At 41.0% G+C, this 13,173-nt stretch overlaps 1 pseudogene; it reads left to right on the forward strand.

The window, feature by feature from the left end:
- Positions 1–11,594: 11,594 nt before the first annotated feature.
- LOC115178451 (zinc finger protein 135 pseudogene) lies at positions 11,595–12,917 on the forward strand (annotated as a pseudogene).
- Positions 12,918–13,173: the final 256 nt, after the last annotated feature.

The raw sequence follows: 13,173 nt of genomic DNA on the forward strand, positions 1-13,173 counted from the left end.
CCTCTGTTTTTATAATGCATAACAGATGTGCATTGAAGTACAGATTGAACTTGTATTTATAACACTTGGATAATGAGCTTTTCAATAAAGCGTTTCACATTCGCTACTGGTTGAAATGAAGTGTAATGTGATGAAATACTCCACCTATCCTGTGTTTATCAGATCAATGCAGATGAAGAGCATTAGATGTTGAGATGAACCAGTGTTAGAGTATTTACATAATGCATAGGAAGTGTAGTGTTCTGTTTTTTAACATATTTCTGTATATATGAATTAACTAGTTAAATCCTGTTTCTTGTCTATTAGTTACAATGTGTAACCATTGATGTCCCAGGACCAAGATTGGTAAACACTGTTGAAGTGTATAATTGTAATACATACATGCAGACACAGAGTCATTCAAAGACTGGAATTTGATACTCCTGGTATTGGATATGACTGAAAAATAATCTCAAAGACATTCATACCTAAACTGCACCTTTATTTGCCAAGGTAGAGTACATGATCAGTGAATATATTAAATGTACAGGCTACAATGTGGGGATCTCATGCATGGTAATAACTACATGTATATACGACTTGCATCCTTGGCACAAAGTTATATTATATTCTACTCAATCTATAGGCTTCATTAATGTCATTCAGGCTGTTTTGAAGTTGATACAACTGGCTATGATAGCTGAGGTTCATAGCTAGATTCTGAACTAATATCTATACCAAACGTTTGGGTCCATACACAGATCGGCTAGATAGCTAGCTACACATCCATAGACATACAGGTATTTTAATCATCCACTGCACAATAAGCAAGAACATAGCTAGCTACGTTATTTCATCTATCTGCATGGCAAATATCAGCAAGGCAAGCTTACACAATTGTACATTCAATTTGCAGTAAATTCTTCAACTAGCTAGATTCTATACATCCACTGTTTCACAAAATGACATCCTGGTTTGCTGGTTGTTTCAGGAGTCCCTAAAACAACCAGAAGTACAATTTCATACTCATGTCACAACACCCATAAAGCTACTCAGCTAGCTGGCTAATGTTAGCTAGTCAGCTAGCTGGCTAATGTTAGCTAGTCAGCTAGCTGGCTAATGTTAGCTAGTCAGCTAGCTGGCTAAATCACGATTTTCGTAAATGAACTTCATGTTAAAAAAATGTCATAATCGTTTGTCTCTACATTAACTAACATTCCTGTCAACTGTACATGTTTTCGCATGATTCGTTATGACGTTATAATCCCTTACATTTGCTTCCATCCTAGTATTTCTGTCCGCCATCTTTGATTCAGTTCCGTGTAGGGGTACCCCTCTCTCCTAGTATTTCTGTCCGCCATCTTTGATTCAGTTCCGTGTAGGGGTACCCCTCTCTCCTAGTATTTCTGTCCGCCATCTTTGATCCAGATCAGTTCTGTGTAGGGGTACCCCTCTCTCCTAGTATTTCTGTCCGCCATCTTTGATCCAGTTCAGTTCTGTGTAGGGGTACCCCTCTATCCTAGTATTTCTGTCCGCCATCTTTGATCCAGATCAGTTCTGTGTAGGGGTACCCCTCTCTCCTAGTATTTCTGTCCGCCATCTTTGATCCAGTTCAGTTCTGTGTAGGGGTACACCTCTCTCCTAGTATTTCTGTCCGCCATCTTTGATCCAGATCAGTTCTGTGTAGGGGTACCCCTCTCTCCTAGTATTTCTGTCCGCCATCTTTGATCCAGATCAGTTCTGTGTAGGGGTACCCCTCTCTCCTAGTATTTCTGTCCGCCATCTTTGATCCAGTTCAGTTCTGTGTAGGGGTACACCTCTCTCCTAGTATTTCTGTCCGCCATCTTTGATCCAGATCAGTTCTGTGTAGGGGTACCCCTCTCTCCTAGTATTTCTGTCCTCCATCTTTGATCCTGTTCAGTTCTGTGTAGGGGTACCCCTCTCTCCTAGTATTTCTGTCCGCTATCTTTGATCCAGTTCAGTTCTGTGTCGGGGTACCCCTCTCTCCTAGTATTTCTGTCAGCTATCTTTGCTGAAGAAAGTCAAACAGTTACTCGTGCAGCAGCAGCCTCCCCCGGTAAGAAGTTTAAGATGCGATGGTTGACGAAAAAAATAGATCACAGAAAAAATATATTGACTGATATTGATTTATTTAGGGGGGGGGGGGGGTAATGAATATTTTAGGACTAGCGGCGTCAATGGTTCCTACCCTTTAACTTTTGTCTGAAAATAAAATAAACATTTTACTCAACAGCGTTACCCACTCCAGTCAGCAGATGGCGGTCTGGGAATTTAAGGCGATGTTGTTAGTGTGACGTATAATGTAGTGGACGGAACTCTTCTTTCAACAGTAGCAACAGTTAGTCAGTCTCCTCGGTAGCTTGCTAGACAAAACAGCCGAACCAATAAAGCTCTTTAGACGCTTTAGTGAATATTAGCCACTGTGTTTTAAACCCACTTCTGTCGTCTAGTTAGTTATCCGTTTTAGTTTCATATTTACGGTGTTGTTGTTAGTCAGCTAGCGGGCTGGTTAAGTTAGCATTAGCCTAGCTAGCTAACATCTCCGACCATGACTTTACTAAGCTACTCTCCTCCTGCTAAAGAAGAGGTCACAGTAAAACAAGAAGTAGAGGGTGAGTTCGTTTCAGTGAAAGAAGAAGAGAAAGACGTTTCAGTTAAAGAAGAAAAAGACGCGTTCAGAGTGAAAGAGGAGCAGGGAGAGATGACTGTTACATCGAAAAAGGAAGAGGAGGAAACTGGATATCTGGGCCCGGTTTCCCAAACGCATGTTAAGGCGTCCAATGGTTCCAACGGTGAACTTAGCCATAAGATGGTTTTGGGAAACCAGGGCCTGATTAACACTAGTAAGTACTGTCTTAAATACAGAGGCACAAACTATGCAGTTGTTGTAAAGATGTTTGGTGTTAAAGGGGACATCTGCAAATGCTATATCCATTTTCGACTTTTAAATTATTTATTTATAGCCATTGTAAATCAACACTGTATAGCCTCAACATGTTTAAAACTATAATGTTGATATCATGGATGGTCAGTCCTTGCATCCATAGGTCTGTCTGTCTGTAGTTACATTTCTCCAACCCCATCATCATCTTATTACCAAAACAGTGGTGGAATGACAGATTTGTTATTGTTTGAACTGCAGATTGGTTGGTTGTGTGTTTTTTTTAAACAGCAACAAAATGTCTGCCCAGATGCTTGCTTTGGTAAACAGCTGAGGGATGGGGGCTGGAGAAATGTAACCACTCTCAAATTCATAGAGAAAGCTATTGTATCAACTGTAACCCAACACCAAGCGACCTCTTTAAGAAGTTCAGACATCTTGGTGTAACAGTTATAAGGTGTTGGCTTGACAGTTGCTGGACCCAGGTTTGAGTTCAGCTCAGGGCTGAATTCACTACACTATAAATACAAAGACTGCCCATCCATGAGGTCAAAATTATCGTTTTAAACAGATTTTGAGGCTATATAGTATATTCTATAATTGCCTGTGAAGATTTACCGTGGGGGCAAATTATTAGCGCTGTTGATAAGTCATTGTATAATATTCATCAAAAAAATGTCATGCCATTACATTAAAGGCAAGACATACCTAGATTCAATTACATTCATGAATTGGTTTGAAACCTTTCCTTTAAAACCTTCTCAAAGTTGGTGCCTTGATGGATTTGTAAAAAAGGGTTTGTCATAAAACACTTTTTATTTATTTAAATGTAGCCTTTATTTAACTAGGCAAGTCAGTTAAGAACAAATTCTTATTGACAATGAAGGCCTACCCCGGACGACGCTGGGCCAATTGTGCGCTGCCCTATGGGACTCCTGATCACGGCCGGTTGTGATACAGCCTGGATTTGAACCAGGGTGTCTGTAGTGACGCCTCAAGCACTGAGATGGTGTCCACTGTGCCACTCTGGAGCCCCAGAATCATGTTCTAGTGCTGTCCCCAACTAAAATACATCTTGGTCAACCAAGAGTCATCTGTTCTTTCTGCCAATCACCCCATGTGTTTTAATAAAATCAACTGTATGTACTGAACTGGTCTGATGCTTTAAGCTGTTTGAATAATTAATTAAGACACACAAATGACTGGAGGGAGCCAGACATCAAGATAACCTAACCAGAAGAGAGAGAAATTCTGCCGTTATGCTCCCGAAGTTTCCGGTAATGGGCTACACCAGCGGTCGGCAACCTTTTCCATTTGGAGTGCCAAGTTAACTTACCATTTCTACCAATCTGTTTGCCAGTTATGATATTCATGTGTATATTTTACTGGAACAGTTTCATTTAATTTAGAATAGTATCTCAAAATCATAGATTGTCTGTCATTATTCTACATTCTAAATTAAAATTATACAAAACTAAAAGTAACTTTTATTGCCATTGCCAACTATGTAAAAATAGCCTACATAAAACCAACAAATAAAAACATTGCAGATTGCAGTTAGAAAATATCCTGATAAAAGGTCAGTTAGGAACACCACTTCATTTTAAGAACGCCAGAATAATAGTAGAGAGAATTATTTATTTCAGCTTTTATTTCTTTCAGGTAGAAAATATCCTGATTAAAATAAATGTCCTATAGGTCACATTGGCTGCCATGGCCTGTCTACAACAAACTTGAAACATTGTATCAACTGGGTCAGAAACTCTGATAGCAGCTTGCAACATTGTATAAAATATTCTAGGCCCTCAGAGTTTCCCTGCCAGTGAGTTCGGGACAGACACAGCTGTCGGCTATTTGTGCAAAGAATAAGAAGTAATCAGGTATTTTCTGACATTTCCACTGGATCAGAGCATTACATTTTTCCCTTTTATGCCGAGTGGTTATCAAAACGGTGAGAGCTGGAAATCTTTTACTAAAATACTTTGAGGAACTATTGTCATTCGCAATTGATTTTGATTAGACTTTTTTTACTTGCTGTTCGAGGTGAAGAAACATTTGCTTTGAGAAGCTCCACAACTCATTAGTGGTGCTGCATTAAGACAATCAGAAATACTATCAGACATCCCCAAATGGGCACATTTATAGGCCTACGTTTGCACACAGACCAGGTAGACTAGTCCTAGGTGTGCGTCCTTACTCAACATTGACAGGAGTGTTTCAAACAAAAGACAATGAATAAATTGACAACTGACGCATTTATAGGCCTAGAATACAGTATATACATATGAGATGAGTAATGTAGGGTATGTAAACATTATTAAAGTGACTGGTGATACCTTTGATTAAGTCCATTTATTAAAGTGGTCAGAGATTGAGTCTGTATGTTGGCAGCAGCCACTCAACGTTAGTGATGGCTGTTTAACAGTCTGATGGTCTTGAGATAGAAGCTGTTTTTCAGTCTCTCGGTCCCAGCTTTGATGCACCTGTACTGACCTCGCCTTCTGAATGGTAACAGGGTGAACAGGCAGTGGCTCGGGTGGTTGTTGTCCTTGATGATATTTTTGGTCTACCTGTGACATCGGGTGCTGTAGGTGTCTTGGAGGGCAGGTAGTTTGCCCCCATTGATGCGTTGAGTAGACCGTACTACCATCTGGAGAGCCTTGCGGTTGAGGGCGGTGCAGTTACAGTACCAGGCGGTGATACAGCCTGAAAGGGTACTCTCAATTGTGCATCTGTAAAAGTTTGTGAGTGTTTTCGGTGACAAGCCAAATTTCTTCAACTTCCTGAGGTTGAAGAGGCACTGTCGCGCCTATTTCACCACGCTGTCTGTGTGGGTGGACCATTTCAGTTTGGCTGTGATGTGTACGCCGAGGAACTTAAAACGTTCCATCTTCTCCACTACTGTCCCGTGGATGGGGGTGCTCCCTCTGCAGTTTCCTTGAAGTTCACGATCATCTCCTTTGTTTTGTTGATGTTGAGTGAGAGGTTATTTTCCTGACACCAGACTCCAAGGGCCCTCACCTCCTCCCTGTAGGCCGTCTCGTTGTTGTTGGTAATCAAGCCGACTACTGTAGTGTCATCTGCAGTTGGAAGCGTGCATGGCCACGCAGTCATGGGAGAACAGGGAGTACAGGAGAGGGCTGAGAACGCACCCTTGCAGGGCCCCAGTGTTGAGGATCAGTGGGGTGGAGATATTGTTTCCTACCTTTACCGCCTGGAGGTGACCCGTCATAAAGTATAGGACCCAGTTGCACAGGGCGGGGTCTTGAGCTTAATGACGAGTTTGGAGGGTACTATGGTGTTAAATGCTGAGCTGTAGTCAATGAACAGCATTCTTACATAGGTGTTCATTTTGTCCTGATGAGATAGGGAAGTGTGATGGCGATTGCATCGTGGCCCTATTGGGGCAGTAAGCAAATTGAAGTGGGTCTAGGGTATCGGGTAGCGTGGAGGTGATATGATTCTTGACTAGTTTCTCAAAGCACTTCGATGACAGAAGTGAGTGAAATGGGGCGATAGTCATTTAGTTCAGTTACCTTAGCTTTCTTGGGAACAGGAATAATGGTAGCCATCTTGAAGCATGTGGGGACAGCAGACTGGGATAAGGATTGATTGAATATGTCCGTAAACACACCAGCCAGTAGGTCTGCGAATGCTATGAGGACGCGGCGAGGGATGCCGTCTGGGCCGTCAGCCTTGTGAGGGTTAACACGTTTAAATGTTTTACTCACGTCGGCCACAGAGGAGGAGAGCCTACAGTCTTTGGTAGCAGGCCGTGACGGTGGCACTGTATTGTCCTCAAAGCGAGCAAAGAAGTTGTTTAATTTATCTGGTAGCAATTTCATCCACCTTGTTGTCTAGAGATTGGACATTGGCGAGTAATATGATCGGAAGCGGTGGATGATGTGCTCTCCTTCTGCGTCTGACCAGTAGGCCGCTCAGTCTGCCTCTCCTGTGATGATGATAATAATAATACATAAAACAACAAATAACTGCATAGTTTTCTAAGGACCTGAAGCGAGGCGACCATCTCTGTCAGCGCCATCTTGCACAGTCTGGGTGGTCTGCCAAGGCACGTTTCATTTAGTATCCGTTTGGGTCAGCATGGGGAATGATTGTATTTCCCCATAGTATGTTGTACCGAAGTTGACTGGCGGAAAGGGAGTGTAACTTTATGACTAATTATTGTTCCCTGAAGGAGGGAAATGAGGTACAACACCTGTTTGGCTCCGCCCCTTCCTGGGTCGGTGAAGAGTGATATTAAATTAAAGGAATAAATCTGAGCCTCACGCTCATCACCTGTGGAAGGCGGGGCTTCAAACGAGGTAGGGATTTAATAGTATGTTGTACCTAGTTTCCCTCCTTCAGGGAACAGTAGTTATAGTCATAACATGTGGATTTAAAAGTATGTTGTACCTAATTTCCCTCCTTCAAGGAACAGTAGTTATAGTCAAAACGTGTGGATTTAAAAGTATGTTGTACCTAGTTTCCCTTCTTCAGGGAACAGTAGTTATAGTCATAACATTAAGCTTGTCATATGATGAACTTCAACTTAAATACTGGATCTGGCTGTCGGACAGTTTTTTTTGTATTGAGATCTCTGAAATGCACTCTAACTACATAACATTTAGTGTCTCCTTATGTTACGGTGGGAAAACCGTTTCCATGGGCACAGAAATCCTAAATCATTTCAGAGTTTGCTAAATCCAATGGTTCTAACTGAGAGTCACCTTAACTTTATTGACAACACCCAAATGGATACTGTCATTAACGCGGTTCTTCAATAATTACACATAATACTTAATACTGTTTAGTTAGTCACATGTGCAACTATCATCAGCTGATCCAGAAAATCATTTTCTGAATGCCAGTCAAATGATGAACATCACGACATGCAACAACAACCAAAGTGCTTCTTCATTCATTACTCTGGTAAAGACAGTTATGCCGTGCTCCACGTTGGATCCAACATCCCAAAAAAATTGATGTGCTCTAGTCATTTTTTATTTTTTTTTTACATTACATTTTAGTCATTTTAGCAGACGCTCTTATCCAGAGCGACTTACATTTTTTTTTTTTTTTTTTAAGTCTGTAGTTATTGTGGTTCGGTGAAGTTATGGGTCCTACAGTAGGTCTATGTTATTGTTAGGTGAAGTTATGGGTCCTACAGTAGGTCTATGTTATTGTTAGGTGAAGTTATGGGTCCTACAGTAGGTCTATGTTGTTGTTAGGTGAAGTTATGGGTCCTACAGTAGGTCTATGTTATTGTTAGGTGAAGTTATGGGTCCTACAGTAGGTCTATGTTATTGTTAGGTGACTTTATGGGTCCTACAGTAGGTCTATGTTGTTGTTAGGTGAAGTTATGGGTCCTACAGTAGGTCTATGTTATTGTTAGGTGACTTTATGGGTCCTACAGTAGGTCTATGTTGTTGTTAGGTGAAGTTATGGGTCCTACAGTAGGTCTATGTTATTGTTAGGTGACTTTATGGGTCCTACAGTAGGTCTATGTTGTTGTTAGGTGAAGTTATGGGTCCTACAGTAGGTCTATGTTATTGTTTGGTGAAGTTATGGGTCCTACAGTAGGTCTATGTTATTGTTAGGTGAAGTTATGGGTCCTACAGTAGGTCTATGTTGTTGTTAGGTGAAGTTATGGGTCCTACAGTAGGTCTATGTTATTGTTAGGTGAAGTTATGGGTCCTACAGTAGGTCTATGTTATTGTTAGGTGACTTTATGGGTCCTACAGTAGGTCTATGTTGTTGTTAGGTGAAGTTATGGGTCCTACAGTAGGTCTATGTTATTGTTAGGTGACTTTATGGGTCCTACAGTAGGTCTATGTTGTTGTTAGGTGAAGTTATGGGTCCTACAGTAGGTCTATGTTATTGTTAGGTGACTTTATGGGTCCTACAGTAGGTCTATGTTGTTGTTAGGTGAAGTTATGGGTCCTACAGTAGGTCTATGGTATTGTTAGGTGAAGTTATGGGTCCTACAGTAGGTGTATGTTATTGTTAAGTGAAGTTATGGGCCGATTTGGCAAATACTTGGTGGACAAACCCTCATTGTCAGGCTGATGGCAAAGCCAAATTGTATTTTAAGTCTTTAAAAAAAAGTAGAAAGCAGTTGATTTGCAGCAATAACACAAACATTATATTAAGCAGGACATTCAAATGAGCCTTACAATTATAATCCAAAATAGTTTTAAATGCACTCATAAGCAACCTGTAAATGGGGGCTATTTTTGCTGTCAGCCTGTGAGAACTCCCCTGAGTTTTCCACCACGGTGGTGAATTAGTGAATAGACACAGAGCTTAATGTGAGTTTCCTTGAGTAGAACTCCTGATCTTGCGCTGTCATATTCAGAATACATTGTGAAAAACGAAAATCTTCGCTCACCATTTTTGCTCCATGCAGATATAATACATCCATAACTAGTGGTTTCCTCATTACCAGATATACTACATCCATAACTAGTGGTTTCCTCATTACCAGATATACGACATCCATAACTAGTGGTTTCCTCATTACCAGATATACTACATCCATAACTAGTGGTTTCCTCATTACCAGATATACTACATCCATAACTAGTGGTTTCCTCATTACCAGATATACGACATCCATAACTAGTGGTTTCCTTATAACCAGATATACAACATCCATAACTTGTGGTTTCCTCATTAGCAGGGAGGAGTTTCTACAACTAAATTGCATGTGCATTGCCCTCGTGCCGCAATTTTAGCAAACACAGAAAGGGGCCTATATTGGAGACCAAAAGTCGTCTGGCACACTGCTTAGAGTTTCAACAACATGAATAACTTATTTCTAGTCTACAGTCTTAGATGTTACTACTAATGTGAAAACAAGACAAAATATGACTATTGTTGCACATTTTAAGACAAATTTCAAATAATCATTACATTCATTACAGATGTCAGTTGTTGTACAACATTATGGCTATGCTGTTGGCATCACCTTTCACAGTGGATTTCTGCTGTTGTGGGCCTACCTCTTACATCTAGATGTTCCGCTAGCGGAACGTCTGCTCCAATATCCAATGATGGGCGGGGCGCGAAATACAAACTCCTCTAAAATCCGAAAACTTCCATTTTTCAAACATATGACTATTTTACAGCTATTTAAAGACAAGACTCTCCTTTATCTAACCACACTGTCCGATTTCAAAAAAGCTTTACAGCGAAAGCAAAACATTAGATTATGCCAGCCAGAAATAATCAGACACCCATTTTTCAAGCTAGCATATCATGTCACATAAACCCAAACCATAGCTAAATGCAGCACTAACCTTTTATGATCTTCATCAGATGACACACCTAGGACATTATGTTATACAATACATGCATGTCTGTTCAATCAAGTTCATATTTATATCAAAAAACAGCTTCTTACATTAGCATGTGACGTTCAGAACTAGCATTCCCACCGAACACTTCCGGTGATTTTACTAAATTACTCACGATAAACGTTCACAAAAAGCATAACAATTATTTTAAGAATTATAGATACAGAACTCCTCTATGCACTCGATATGTCCGATTTTAAAATAGCTTTTCGGATGAAGCACATTTTGCAATAATCTAAGTACATAGCCCAGCCATCACGGGCTAGCTATTTAGACACCCAACCAGTTTAGCCTTCACCAAAATCACATTTCCTATAAGAAAAATGTTCTTACCTTGCTTGTTCTTCGTCAGAATGCAGTCCCAGGACTTCTACTTCAATAACAAATGTAGGTTTGGTCCCAAATAATCCATCGTTATGTTCCATCAAGACGTTTTGTTTGTGCGTTCTAGACACTATCCCAACGCTAAATCTCGGCCACGAGCATGACGCAGAATGTGACAAAAAATTTCTAAATATTCCATTACCGTACTTCGAAGCATGTCAACCGCTGTTTAAAACCAATTTTTATGCAATTTATCTCGTAGAAAAGCGATAATATTCCGACCGGGAATCTGCCTGTCTGTATACTGAGGGAAAAACCGAAAGCCGGGGGCGGGGCGGGTCGCGAGCGTAAGGCTTAGTCCACTGAGTGACCACTTAGCTTTTGCTCTCCTTTGTTTCAGCCAGGGCTTTGAATTACGTCATTCCTGTTTTTCCCGGGCTCTGAGACTCCATTGGAGACGTGGGAAGTGTCACGTAACAGCAGAGATCCTTCGTTTTTGGGAGAGATGTCAAACAAAGAAAATAAAATGGTCAGACAGGGTACTTCCTGAACAGAAGCATCTCAGGTTTTTGCCTGCCATAGGAGTTCTGTTATACTCACAGACACCATTCAAACAGTTTCAGAAACCGTGGAGTGTTTTCTCTCCAAAGCTAATAATTATATGCATATTCTAGTTTCTGGGCAGGACTAATAATCAGATTAAATCGGGTACGTTTTTTATCCAGCCGTGAAAATACTGCCCCTAGCCATAAGAGGTTAACCATCTATGTGACTTTGTCATTCACACAGGAGAGAAACTACACTATTGTGGATCCTCTGGGGAGCCTCAACAACCTCATGATGCTGACAAGGCAGAGAAGAGTCTCTCCAGATTAGAACACCTCAAGAAACACCCACAGAGATCCACAGGGAAGAAATCTTACTGCTGCTCTGACTGTGGGAAGAGATTCACCTCGATTGCAGGCATTAAAATTCATCAAAGAATCCACACAGTAGAGAAACCTTATAGCTGTTCTCAATGTTGGAAGAGTTTTACTCATTCAACCAGCCTGATATCACACCAGAGAACACACACAGGAGAGAAACCATATAGCTGTGATGAATGTGGGAAGAGTTTTACTTCTTCTAGCAAGCGGACAACACACCATAGAACACACACAGGAGAGAAACCTTATAGCTGTACTCAATGTGGGAAGAGTTTTACTCAGCTAAGCAACCTGATATCACACCAGAGAATACACACAGGAGAGAAACCCTATGGCTGTGATGAATGTGGGAAGAGTTTTACTCGTTCAACCAGCCTGATATCACACCAGAGAACACACACAGGAGAGAAACCATATAGCTGTGATGAATGTGGGAAGAGTTTTACTACGTCTAGCATTCTGACTCTTCACCAGAGAACACACACAGGAGAGAAACCTTATAGCTGTACTCAATGTGGGAAGAGTTTTACTCAGCTAAGCAACCTGATATCACACCAGAGAACACACACAGGAGAGAAACCCTATAGCTGTGATGAATGTGGGAAGAGTTTTACTGGTTCTAGCAATCTGACTAGACACCAGAGAACGCACAGAGATGAGAAACCTTATAGCTGTGCTCAATGTGGGAAGAGTTTTACTACTTCAAGCAAGTGGACTACACACCATAGAACACACACAGGAGAGAAACCTTATAGCTGTACTCAATGTGGGAAGAGTTTTACTCAGCTAAGCAACCTGATATCACACCAGAGAACACACACAGGAGATAAACCTTATGGCTGTGATGAATGTGGGAAGAGTTTTACTCATTCAACCAGCCTGATATCACACCAGAGAACACACACAGGAGAGAAACCATATATCTGTGATGAATGTGGGAAGAGTTTTACTACCTCTGGTATTCTGACTCTTCACCAGAGAACACACACCGGTGAGAAACCTTATTGCTGTACTCAATGTGGGAAGAGTTTTACTCAGCTAAGCAACCTGATATCACACCAGAGAATACACACAGGAGAGAAACCCTATAGCTGTGATGAATGTGGGAAGTGTTTTACTGGTTCTGGCAATCTGACTCGACACCAGAGAACACACACAGGAGAGAAACCTTATAGCTGTGCTCAATGTGGGAAGGGTTTTACTACGTCAAGCAAGCGGACTACACACCATAGAACACACACAGGAGAGAAACCTTATAGCTGTACTCAATGTGGTAAGAGTTTTACTCAGCTAAACAACCTGATATCACACCAGAGAACACACACAGGAGAGAAACCCTATGGCTGTGATGAATGTGGGAAGAGTTTTACTTGTTCTAGCAATCTGACTCGACACCAGAGAACACACACAGGAGAGAAACTATATAGCTGTAATCAATGTGGGAAGAGTTTTACTCAGTCAAACAGCCTGGTACAACACCAGAGAACACACACAGAAGAGAAACTTCATAGCTGTGACCAGAGGTAATCTGATAAAAGATCTCTGATCAAATATTAGAAAATACATGCATGAAGGAGTTGTTTCATGATATCAATGAATTAATGTCACAATGTAGAATGTTAACACATTGTAGTAGGAGTATTTTAATAGTGTCACAATGTAGAATGTTTGTAGAACCGTAAAC

Source organism: Salmo trutta, chromosome 38 (genome assembly GCF_901001165.1).
Source record: "Salmo trutta chromosome 38, fSalTru1.1, whole genome shotgun sequence".
Classification (NCBI taxonomy): domain Eukaryota; kingdom Metazoa; phylum Chordata; class Actinopteri; order Salmoniformes; family Salmonidae; genus Salmo; species Salmo trutta.